Below are 10,062 nucleotides of genomic sequence, written 5' to 3'. Positions count from 1 at the left end.
ATCTCAAAGGATAAAGGGATAGATATTAACTTAACTGCATCTGCAATAATCCACCTTCCAAAGAATTCTGCATGAGAACAAGGCTATTCACATTCCTGCTCTATGGTCACAGTATTTCTCCAGTTAACCTAGTTAACATGGGTCAAAGAGAGATCAAATGTAAAATCAGATATTGGTCTTGATATCAATGTACATATGCACACATGATGAGTCTATCAGGCTTTTCCAGTTTCTGTATTCATGATTTCCTGCAGGATATACATTGCAGTCATACAATGAAAGTACAGACATTTTGTCCAGTCCTTTTCTGTCCAATTAGTGCATCAGTTTATCCAATGGAATTTGGGGAACATAAAAGAAAATATAATTGGATACTGGAGGCAGTGCCAGTCACTGAATGCCTATAAACTGCCACATTCCCTGTATTCATGATTTATCTGTTGTGCAAATCCTCTATTGTCACATGATTCCATTTGGGCTAAAGGCCAGCCAACTTGAACTACATTGGTTAAAATCCTAATGTAGTTTACGGACACACTGAGAGAAACCAAAGAGGGTATTTGCAAAGTCAATATATTGTCAGAGCTTTCCTTCTGCATGAGTTCACTGGTATGTGATGCCACATGACTTCCTGTGGAGTTTCCCATCTTGACTTAATTTAAGGCTTGTCAATTTTGTGTATTTATGTCAAGAAAATTTAGAAACACAGGTAAAAGTTTGTTAAAGTTTGTTACATTACAGCTATATGGTAACTGTCCTACATAAAATCACTGATGAGGCTTGAACTCTTCATTTTTTTAATGATTTAAAACATTACAGAGTAAATTGGATTTCAATTCAATTCATACATTGACTGTATTCCCCGAGATATATCGGCCTTCTTCCCACTTCAGCCCTCCCTTAGTTTTTATATTATTCATCCTTCTTTCCTGTTCCTTCTTGTTCCACAGTTTTAATCCATAAACAACTGCTGTTCTTTTGATTTTGTACAGTTCATCTTCCAGGGAGTGTATGTTATTCGTTGATGTTATTCTTCCCCTCCAAGCCTATATATTGTTTGGCTGAAAGCTGAAGCAGAGGTGTGAGTACAGGTCCAAGAGTGAACGGCCACTAAAGGTCATAATCCGCAGATTCCAAGTCTCCTTCAGACCTGTAAGCCGGATCTATTTTATGATTTTGGTTTTGTTCCACTTTCTTCTCCCACTTGACTCAGGGACCCTCTTTTGTGATCCCTTTCAGAGTAAGCAGTGGAAGCTGAGCACCATCTAGTTCTGGTTTCAGGGTTGTGGAGGCTGAGGTTTGTTGTGGTCTATTAATCTTCTGGATTAATTGTTCACATACATCAAGGAGCATGCAGGTGAGGCAGGATCAAGTGGAATCTGGGTGGGCACTCTACTGCTTGGTATAGCTGTGATCCAGAAACACCAGGTTCAGCTTTCTTGGCACTGAAAGCTGGAAGAGCAATGAGGTACCCATGTACCCTGTGGAAGTGCGGAAGATCCTCTCCCTATACTGGTGGGTCATGTCAGTAGAGGGACAGCAATGCAGAACATGGGTCCTCATAAGATTTGTCACAATTGTCTGTTCCCATGCTTGGCCCAGGCCAAACTCTAACACATCTTCCACGGTTTTGAAAGCTTTGTCACACTAATTCCAGTGAAAGTTTTTCTTTTTTGGGAATTTCGTCACGTTTAACGAGTTCTGACTTTCACATATAAGATTTTCCACATTTAATTCATGCAAAGGACTTTTTTCCTTTGTGAAATCTCTGATGTGGTGTAAGGCATCACATCTGGCTGAAAGCTTTAACACACTCACCACATACATGGGGTTTTTCTCCTGTGAATTTGTAGATGAGTTTTGAGATTTCCTTTATGAATGAAGCTTTTGCCACATTCACTACACACTTGGGGTTTCTCTGCAGTATGAGTTCGCTGATGAACAGTGAGAGAAGTCATCCACATAAAAGCTTTTCCACATTGATGACATACATAGAGTTTCTCTACATTATGAGTTCGCTGATGAGCAGTGAGAGCACACTTCTGGCTAAAGCCTTTGCTACAGTCACCACATACATGGGGTTTCTCTCCAGTATGAGTTCGCTGATGATCAGTGAGAAAAGACATCGTGATAAAGCCTTTGCCACAGTCACCACATACATGGGGTTTCTCTCCAGTATGAGTTCGCTGGTGAACAGTGAGATCACCCTTTCTGAGAAAGGCTTTTCCACATTAACCACATATATGGGGTTTCTCTCCAGTATGAGTGCACTGATGAACAGTGAGATCATCCTTCCTGAGAAAGGCTTTTCCACATTCACCACATACATGGGGTTTCTCTCCAGTATGAGTTCGCTGATGAACAGTGAGATCAACCTTCCCGAGAAAGGCTTTTCCACATTCACCACATACATGGGGTTTCTCTCTAGTATGAGTTTTCTGATGAGCATTGAGACCATCCTTTCTGTGAAAGGCTTTTCCACATTGACCGCACACATGTGCTTTATCTCCAGTATGAATTTTCTGATGAACAGTGAGAGCACTCTTCTGGCTAAAGCCTTTGCCACAGTCACCACATACATGGGGTTTCTCTCCAGTATGAGTTCGCTGATGAACAGTGAGAGCACTCTTCTGGCTAAAGCCTTTGCCACAGTCACCACATACATGGGGTTTCTCTCCAGTATGAGTTCGCTGATGAACAGTGAGATCATCCTTCCTGAGAAAGGCTTTTCCACATTCACCACATACATGGGGTTTCTCTCTAGTATGAGTTTTCTGATGAGCAGTGAGACCATCCTTTCTGTGAAAGGCTTTTCCACATTGACCGCACACATGTGCTTTATCTCCAGTATGAATTTTCTGATGAACAGTGAGAGCACTCTTCTGGCTAAAGCCTTTGCCACAGTCACCACATACATGGGGTTTCTCTCCAGTATGAGTTCGCTGGTGAACAGTGAGAGCACCCTTTCTGAGAAAGGCTTTTCCACATTCACCACATACATGGGGTTTCTCTCCAGTATGAGTTCGCTGGTGAACAGTGAGAGCACCCTTTCTGAGAAAGGCTTTTCCACATTCACCACATACATGGGGTTTCTCTCCAGTATGAGTGCACTGATGAACAGTGAGATCATCCTTCCTGAGAAAGGCTTTTCCATATTCACCACATACATGGGGTTTCTCTCCAGTATGAGTTCGCTGATGAACAGTGAGACCATCCTTCCTGAGAAAGGCTTTTCCACACCACATACATAGGGTTTCTCTCCAGTATGAGTTCGCTGATGAACAGTGAGATCATCCTTCCTGAGAAAGGCTTTTCCACATTCACCACATACATGGGGTTTCTCTCCAGTATGAGTTCACTGATGAACAGTGAGACCATCCTTCCTGAGAAAGGCTTTTCCACATTCACCACATACATAGGGTTTCTCTCCAGTATGAGTTCGCTGATGAACAGTGAGATCATCCTTCCTGAGAAAGGCTTTTCCACATTCACCACATACATGGGGTTTCTCTCCAGTATGAGTTTTCTGATGAGCAGTGAGATCATCCTTTCTGAGAAAGGCTTTTCCACATTGACCGCACACACGTGCTTTATCTCCAGTATGAGTTTTCTGATGAACAGTGAGAGCACTCTTCTGGCTAAAGCCTTTGCCACAGTCACCACATACATGGGGTTTCTCTCCAGTATGAGTTTGCTGGTGAACAGTGAGAAAAGACTTCGTGATAAAGCCTTTGCCACATTCACCACATACATGGGGTTTCTCTCCAGTGTGAGTTCGCTGATGAACAGTGAGAACAGTCTTCGTGATGAAGGCTTTTCCACATTCACCACATACATGGGGTTTCTCTCCAGTATGAGTTTTCTGATGAACAGTGAGAGCAGTCTTTGTGATAAAGGCTTTTCCACATTCACCACATACATGGGGTTTCTCTCCAGTATGAGTTCGCTGATGAACAGTGAGATCATCCTTCCTGATAAAAGCTTTTCCACATTCACCACATACATGGGGTTTCTCTCCAGTATGAGTTTGCTGATGAACCGTGAGATCATTCCTCCTGGTGAAGCCTTTCCCACATTCACTGAATATATAGGACATTCCTGACACATGAGGTTCCTGATGTCCCTTGAGGTATGATACACTGTGAAAAGTTTTCCCACATTGTAAGGATTTTCCTAGCTTTTGTCCTTCATGACTTTTTTGATAATGTTCATTGAGTTGGAACACTTTCTTGAATTTTTGCCCACACTGACTGCATTCATAGGTCTTATCTAGAACATCAATAATCTGGTGTTCATAGAGCACAGAGTCCTCGATGAAGGCTGTTCCACATTTATCGCCTGTGTGTGGTTTCTCAATTTCATCAGACTCCTGAAACTGAATGCATTGTGACTTCATGAGCCTGGGTGGTTCACACTCAGGGAATTTCATTTCAGTACAAAACTGCTCTTGTTCAATGTGGAGAAAGATTATCTCATCTTCACTGAGCACAACTGACTTCCCTGTTATATGAATATAAATAAAACGGTATGATTAATGTTTATTGTCCATTGGAAGAAATACAATTGTGTAAACAATCCAAATGATAAAAAGTTATCGTAGCAATCAGGTAGGATATGAAAGTGATGAATGAACACGGATTTGGTATTTGCTTAAAGAAGTACATGAAAATATACAACAAACATAATACAAGGAATACACTGAGACCAATAGACTGCAGGGGTGCTAAGGATTGCTAATTCCAGGTGGTAGAGGTCAGATACATTCACTCCATCAATCTTTACTGAAGGACAACTAAATACTACATAAAGTTGGGAGTGTGAAAAATGCAGAATGTTCTACTAGGGAGAAAACAATTTTCACAGGTATATATAAAAGGTATTATCGTACAGAAACATATTCTTTATGTCTATGGAGTCTGTATTCTAACTTATACCACTCATATTTCAGTGTTATCTTGTGGTGGCTTTCATGTTTCTGTGATGCCAGAAGCACTGCCACCCAGTATGTCTAATTCAAGCAGGATCACCCATGGTGCACAGGGATTAGTGAAATCTCCAGAAATAGGGCCTGGGAGGAAGAACTTGTGATGTATCTAATTCTGGAACATGAACCCTTCAGATTTAATGGCAATGGAATAACACTGAAGAAGTACTAAATCCTCAAAGTACAGACAATGGTAATGATGTGGATGGAGGGGAGCTTTGGGGACCCTCAGTGGTTGACATGCCACGACTAAAAATGAGAAAAAATAGCTGCACACATCCTCTAATAATGGGAAGATGGAATATATGAAATTTTATCAAGAAAAAAATTTCAAGTTGTCAAAACAAAATGCAATGTTTAAAAATTGATAGTGTATGAGTTATTCAACTAAATAGACTGGAATTGGCTATTTTTAATCAGATATTCAAGTGATTTATAAGGCTGAGGCTGACAAATTAAAGAAGATTGGCATCATATTCATCATCAAAAAGTACACTGCAAGATCTTCCCTGAAGTACCATTCTGTCAGTGGACGCTTAATACTCCTATGCCTGCAAGTAAGACCAGTTACTACAAGCGCTATTACATTTGTGCACCAACTGTTTAAGCAAACATAAAGCATGGGATCCAGCCCCATAGTCGAAAGGACTCGTAGGAATAGCATGTGCAATTAAGGAAAATAAAGCAGACTGCAAAAACAGGGTAGAGTGGCTTCATCTCCGATGATGGAATAAGATAGCAAGGTCATTTAACAGTGAGTTCATATAGTAGCAAGGTGTGCAAGCCTCCAAAAGGCTCAGACACACGTAATGGACAAGTAGAAATGTGGGCATCTGTTGAACTCTTTTAGAACACTTCTTGATAAGTACCAGGCTGTGGGAAACTGAAGACCAAGGAGGGAATGGATGCAGAGCAATTCTTTATTCTCAGAATTCACGAAGATTGCAAGGCCAGGTATCTGGTTGGAAGGAGGCATTCACATTTTTAAGTTAGAGAAGAATCCCAGTTACATTCTCTTAATTAAAAATCAGCCTCACAATATCCTCTCATGACCATGCTACCTTAATGATGCCTCATACAAGCATCATTACTATCTGCCACCAACTTTAACTACAAGAGCAGAAATGTTGTTATTGTTCTCCCTGCTCAGAGGCCAGTTTATCCCCTTCACCTGCCCTCAGCCTCAGCACTGGTCTTAAGCTGCTCACCCAAATTAGTTCAGGGACCTACAGGGTAAAGATACTGCCTACCTTGTTATATAGGTAGGTATCTGTAGGTGTAGGGGTGTGTGCGTGTGTGTGTGTGTGTGTGTGTAGGAGGTAGCTGCATGCCCTGAGACTATATAAATTGGTGAAATAATACAAAGCTTTCCTATATGTGCCCTTCAATTACACGACTGTCCTTTAGGACCCATCCAGAGGGCATTTAAAAGACAAAGTGACAGTTGATTCCTTGAATGATAGCAACAAAGGGAACCTGATTGCTTTTAAAGCTAGGCATCTTTTAGTTGAGTAGCAAGAAGTCAGGCACCTGTAGGGGCTGTATACTAACATCTTACTGGAGGGCAGATATAGAGAAAATTCTATCTGGAGATTGTGCATTATCAGCTCTAGCTTCATCCTTGGGGCTTATGGAGTTTTTCTTCTAACATTAGCACTGGTTGTCCAAGCCCTGTAGTCAGGAATATAGAGATATGGCTGCTTACACTTTGATCCAGGTTCTGTTTTCCACAATAAATAAATTGAGGGTGGGGGAAAGAGGCGATAAAGTGGAGCTAATATCAAAGAATTCAAGAAGAAAATGTTTTGAAACTGTGATAGGAATTGTACAGCACTGCTCGATGTGATTGAACTGTGGAATGTTGTAATAGCTTTAAGAGCTCCCCACAAAATATATTATATATATATATATCACATAACTTTTTCAGGCTGACATTAATCAACCATATAATCATGTGCACCTATCACTGCAAAATTTGGGAACAGTATTAGTAGTTGGAAAATGTGGCCTTACTGACACAAATGACACGTAAGTTTACTGATAAAATTTTGAGACCAATGATGAATTCACAGCAAATTCCTTATTAAACAACAGAAATGGAAACTGAACACATGGGTCTTTCTGAATGGAACAAACAAAAATCAAATCAACCACATCTAGTAAATGAACTGATGGAGGAGCTCATTAGTCAAAACAAGGCGAGACTGATATCTGAAGACTAATGACTGAAACAAGGTGAGTTGTGGGAGGACACCAAAGACAGCATCGCACATATGGAAACAGAAACAACTCAAAAGACAGAAAACAAGAGAGAGCAATGTTGAATAGACAGAAAATGAAAGAACACTATTGAATATACTGTGCATTATATGAATAACAACAACAAATATCTGTTGGAACATACAGTCAAACTGCTCTTTAAAAGCAGCAGAGGCATACTGTATAGTAAGGAATATATAGCAGACATGCGTTTAATAAAAAAAAAACAAGAAGACCCTTTCCACTTACAAAATTATCGGAGAAACAGATGAATTTTTTAAAATCTTACAAGTAGAAAAAAAAGTGGAGGAACAATGCTAAAGTATATCCTAAGCTGATAAGATTTTTCATGCTAGAAAGTTGATTTTCGATACCTGAAAATAACAGAAGTTATAAATGTGGTTCACCAAAAGGAGTAAAATATGGAGAAATGCGACCATTAAAGAATTCCAACAGAGAAGGCAATTTGACCATCTCTATTAGAAAACAGAAAGAATTTATTTCACCAGAATGAAGAAAACTTTAAAGGGACAAGAGAACAAATGAGAAAATGGACATCAAAACCTTTAGGGAAAGCTAAGGAAGCACAAAGGAAACCCATTTATAGTGGGAGCTCAAGATCCAAGATGGTGCTGCATACTACACAGGGCAATCCATTCTTACTCAGTAGGGGAGGAATGTGGTGTATTCAGAGGACAGTTACAAATTCAGAGTTCTCTGGAGAGAAGTTTGTAAGATGGATTTTCATAGTAAGGTAGAAGCATATAAAAGAGGAGAAGTTTTGAGAATCTTAAAGAAAGAAAATTATGGAAGCAAACATACAATAATATAAATCAAATAACTGGAAATCTAATCTCATGAGAGCTACAGAAGTACTTCTCTCAACTTCTAGGAAAAGAGAGCTCTCACATTCAAAGAAGCACACACATTTATGCATTTTCCGATACCGACCATGGATGTGAGGCCTTCTGCCAGTTGAATCAACTCGGCCAGCCAATTCCCCTAAAGGTATTTTAACCATACCCCTGAAAAATTCTGCTGTAGCTTGTTTCTAATACTGACCAAAGTTCTCCTTGTTGGAGTTGAGAGAAACCTTCTCAATGTCAACTAGATAACATGTGTATGAGAAATTACAGAATCTTAGACACACCAAAATTAGCCTAAAGTTTGTAAGGCCTGAAGAATGTTGTAGTTCTAGGAAACTCATGTTCAAAGCAACAAAATAAAGGGTGTTCTCTCAAGGATAGAAGACCTTACCCATTAACTCAGGCCCAGAGAATGCAATGAGAATCTACCCCCTTGGGAACACCACAGACACTGCAAAGATTTTAACACATAAGATAGGAAAAGCCAGGGACGAGGTCAATGACTTGAGAATTCTCATCACCAATGGAAACCAGGTTACGATAGTTCTCCGACATCACATCCTGATATAGGGTCTTCTGAGCAGGGTTCAGGAGCTGCCATTCCTCCCGGGTGAACTTTACAGCTACGTCACTGAATGTCAGTGATTCCTGTAGTAAAGGGAGTCTATTTAATGATATATTTTTCATTTGAAGATTTTAAAAAATATCTTATATTAAAGGAAGCAAAACAGTAATGAAAACTGTACATTCCATAATGTGTAGTAAACTGAGAACTTGGTAGAAAGTGTATTTGACCTTATTTTGACATTGGCAACCATGGGGATGGAAAACTAGCCCTATTTTCACAAAGATCTCCTTTGTTCTAGAAATTAATGTTTTCATATACACATTTTCCAGATCAAATAATGTGCTCCGCCAACAATAGTTCTCCATTAAGGAGCAGTCATAAAGGAGCTACCATAGTAGATGAATCATTTCTGTGCCTGGCTACTTCACTGTGCCTGAAGGTTATCTGTAGATCAGAGCAATCAGATTCTGAGTCCAACCCATCATAAATGTAGCAAATACCTGAGGAGGGCTCAGAGAGGTTTTGAAGTCAACTAACACTAGGTAAAGATGGTGACTCATCATCTTGCTTCTTTATTATGTTACCTGCTTATGACATTACCCATTGACTACGTATACACTAATTCCATTAAGTGCATTCCTTATGGAAAGATCTTTAAGCTCAATTATATAGACCCATTAGAAAATACATTCACTTTCTCAGTCCTGACATGGATGAGGAGCCCCTGTTCCCCACTGTCTGCTCTCTGTCTTCACTATTTGCCACAATTGCAATGTCACTCCTGAGGATCACCATTTGAGTGGTGGGACCACCATGCTCCAAAATAATGCACCCACTCATAAAATTAGAATGTTGAGCACCAGTGAAATTATCTGAATGAGCTAGATATAGCTCAGATTTATATTCACACAAAGTAGATAAAAATGCCTCAGATTTATTTCACACAACATAGATTTATATTCACACACTTGTTTATATTAACAAACAAGTTTACAGTACATTGTGAAATGGAATGAGGAGTTCTAGCAGTATCACCATTATAAGAGGCTCTGTACCTTCAGTGGCGATAGGTATCAGGAACAGTTCAGATGGGGGAGGTCAAACATACCTCAGCTCTCCCACATATTTGGTCAATACTCAAGTCATTCTTCCCACTCCACTCTTTGTCTGATACCAAATTACATGCTGTTACCAAATAAAACTTTACCAAATAGATCAAGTCGTCTAAAATGAACAAGGTACAACCTGGGATCAGGAACAAGAAGCTATAACTCAGAACCATTATCAGAATAATCATAGGCAATACCTCCCTTCAGGAATGCAGAACAACTTTCTAAATTCTTAAAGGACACCTTAGCAAAATCTACTCTTGACAACATTAGGAC

Source organism: Tenrec ecaudatus, chromosome 3 (genome assembly GCF_050624435.1).
Source record: "Tenrec ecaudatus isolate mTenEca1 chromosome 3, mTenEca1.hap1, whole genome shotgun sequence".
Classification (NCBI taxonomy): domain Eukaryota; kingdom Metazoa; phylum Chordata; class Mammalia; order Afrosoricida; family Tenrecidae; genus Tenrec; species Tenrec ecaudatus.
The sequence above is the reverse complement of the archived record's forward strand: the minus strand, read 5'-3'. Positions refer to the sequence as shown.